This window comes from Bison bison, unplaced genomic scaffold, assembly GCF_000754665.1.
Source record: "Bison bison bison isolate TAMUID 2011002044 unplaced genomic scaffold, Bison_UMD1.0 scf7180017864068, whole genome shotgun sequence".
NCBI classification, from domain to species: domain Eukaryota; kingdom Metazoa; phylum Chordata; class Mammalia; order Artiodactyla; family Bovidae; genus Bison; species Bison bison.
This window is the reverse complement of record NW_011494640.1, coordinates 3009070-3012155: the sequence shown is the minus strand read 5'-3', so window position 1 is coordinate 3012155 and position 3086 is coordinate 3009070. Positions and strand designations below refer to the sequence as shown.

Here is a 3086-nt window from a genome sequence, read left to right as displayed (position 1 = left end):
CAGGGCTGGACCGCGCGGGCAGGGCCCAGTCAGAATTGCCATAGGGCGGGGCCGCCGGCAGGGTCAGGGCCCTATCAGAATTAGGACGGGGCGGGGCCGTGGCGAGGAGGCGGTGTTGAGGGTGGGGCCTTGAGCCGAGTTCTCCAGGCTGGGTCTCAGAACTGAAGCCGGGGGTGGGTCCATGGCTGGGGAAAGAGCCCCAGTGGAGTGCGACGGCGGGGACAAATAGGATCAGAGCTGTACTGGCTGGGGCAAGGTTAGGGACGCGGCCGAATCTGAGCTGGGCAAGGGCAGGGCCACTGTGGGAGGTCCTAGAGTGGGACCTGGAGACAGGGCCCACATAAGAATGGTTCAGGATTGAGTTGGGGACAAAGACACAGGTGGGGAATGGGAACAAAGTCAGGACTGGACAGGGGTTGGGGCCGCCGTCCGAGGATGAGTCTGGACTAGACATTGTAGCTGAGCTGCAGGTTTTGGGGCATGATGTCCTTGGGGGTTCGATCAGGTGTGCATCAGGACCTGGGGATCAGTACCTGGGCTAGATCACTCTGAGCAGGTCAGGGTTAAATCTAAGAGAGGGTCTAAATGAGGGTCAGCAAACTGCTGAGAGAGTGGATTTGGGTGCCAGGGGCTAGGGCAAGGTGTGTGAGGGTCTAGGCTGGGATCAAGTTCAGATACTGTAAAAATCATTCTGAGTTGAAATCACAGTAGAGGCTAATTGAGAGTGAGATAGGACCTATAGGCTCAAGATCTGGGTAATAAGACCCTGAGGTGAGGTGATTCAAGAAAAGAGAAAGAGTGGACCTCTAGGAGTTTCCAGGGACTTTTAGTGACCTCTTTAGCTCTGTCGCCCACATCAGGACCTTGAGGACTATGTGAAACAGTACATTCAGGGTAGCCTGATCATAGTCAGCCTAGGACTGTAATTGATCTCCCTGCAGCCTTCCCATCCTCACTGACCGACTCCTGTTCAACTCTCAAAGCCCTGCTCAAATGCTCTCTCTGTATAAGCCTTCTCTAAACTCCAAAACAATAGCATTAGCACTGCAGTCTTTGTTAATAAGTATAATATTAAAAAAAAAAAATAGTGTTCCAGGAACTTCTCTGATGATCCAGTGGCTAAGCCTCCACACTTCCAAGGCAGGGGGCTGGGGTTGATCCCTGGTCTGCAACCAAGAGTTTGCATTGCTGCAACTAAAGATCCCGCATCCCATAACTAAGACCCGGCATAACCAAATAAATAAATAAAAATAAATATTAAAATAGTGTTCCAAGATTAGCTATAATTAGGAAATAAAGTACATTCTCTGTACCCTCCTTGGAGAATTCTCAGTGTACATTTGCATATTAAAGGCTTAGAGAAATCTTGTAGCAAAGAAACCCATCTTGCTGTGTTTAATAAAGTGATTCCCAAGCTTTTTGTGAGCCTGGAATCTCTTTCTCAAGCTAAACCATTTAAATCTAGCAAACCTTGTGTCTTTGGCCTCAGGATACCAGACTAGCACACAGTCACCAAGAGAAGGGACAGTCTCTTAGTCGTCATATCTGTGGACCTAAAGCCTGGCACAAGGCCTGGCCCACAGCGCACATCAGTAAAGGTTGAATGAATGACCATCCCTGACCTAAGTTGGCCCAGACTGTAGAGCCTTTGGAAGCAGAAGGTTTTTGACTCCTTAAGCAGGAGCTAAATGACTATTTTCCCTGTTGTAGGGGGTCACCCCCCTTATACATGAGTCTCCGTGAGCCCGCCTGCATCAGCAGATACCCTGGCCCTAGGAGAAATGACCCTGTGTTCACCTCATCTGCTCCTTGTTCCTTTAATCCCCAAAACACCGCTGACTCCCTTTCAGTTTGGCTGTGTGGGGATGGAGAGCAAGAGCTGGGGGCTCTGGGAGCTGGCACAAGGATGGCATTGGCCCTCTACTCCCAGAGCCCCTTGTGCCAGGCTCTGGTGCTTCCATCTCCCCGTCTATGAAGTCACTTAAACAGGGAGAAGGAGAGAAGCTTGGACAGGACTGAGCACAGGTAGTAAGAGACTGGAGGGACTCTGAAACCATCTGTCCATCCTTTTCATTATGTAGACGCGGAGACAGGTCCAGAGAGGTGATGCAACATACCCAAAGTCACACTGCCAGATAGTGAGAGAGCCGGCCTAGAAAGCTCAGCCTGACCCCAGCCAGATCCCGTCCCTGCCACTCAGCCCCTCGTCTCTCTGTCTGACTTTCTAGCTAGGGAGAACTCTGCTTTCCAACATTTGAATTCCCTGTCTGCAAACCAGCAAATCCAAATCATGGTGTTGTGGGGTTTTGTCGTCTGTTCCATGACCTGGGGCAGGCAGGAGAAAATGAATATATATTTTCTCCAAATGTTTATTGAAACACTGTCATTCTTGGGTGAAAAGAAAAATAAGACTGCTACTCACTCATCCTCTAGTGTACTGTCCTGGGGTCAGTCACATTTAGGTTCCAAACCTTCCTTCAGCCCTGTCTGTCTAATCGGCACATTTCTTCATGGAAGCCTCCAGGCTCTCGCCTGTAAACTGGCATCAGAATGATTCTTTCCTACCAGGATTTTCACGAGGCTGACCTGAAATGAATCTGCTATTGAGATGCCTGGCACAGGTTAGGGGCTGGGTCAGCACGCGCTCCCATCCTTTCTCCTTCTACGTATGAGACCTCAAGTGCCCAGCTGGGCAATTGCCCAGACCTGCCTCTCACCTGAGAAGGAGGCCTTGTTTTGGTACCTCCTTTGGGCTTGGCAAGAAAGTGGCAGAGAAACATCCTCTCCTGTGGAGAAGTAAGCTGCTGGGTGAGGCTCAAGCCACTCCCCACCCCCATGACTCCCCCTCTGTTCATGGGGAAGTGGGGCTCATTAGCTATTTATGCACTGGAAATGAGACTGGGCTTGCCTGTCACACCCCCTCCTCTCCCAGCAGCTGGTGGCTTGTCCTCAGGGCTCCTGAGGCCTGGGCTGGGCCCCTCTCCTGGAAAATAACAGACTCCGAGCCAGCAGGGCCTTGGAGATCATCTGGTACAAACTTCCTTTGACAGATGGGGAAATGGCAGAGCAGGGAGGAGAGGATCCTC

General features: G+C 51.1%; 1 protein-coding gene across 1 annotated transcript in view; it reads left to right on the top strand.

The window, feature by feature from the left end:
* The window catches only part of TRIM62 (tripartite motif containing 62), a 37039-nt gene that overhangs the window by 1268 nt on the left and 32685 nt on the right, over window positions 1–3086 (top strand). The gene's annotated exons all lie outside the window — the stretch shown is intronic.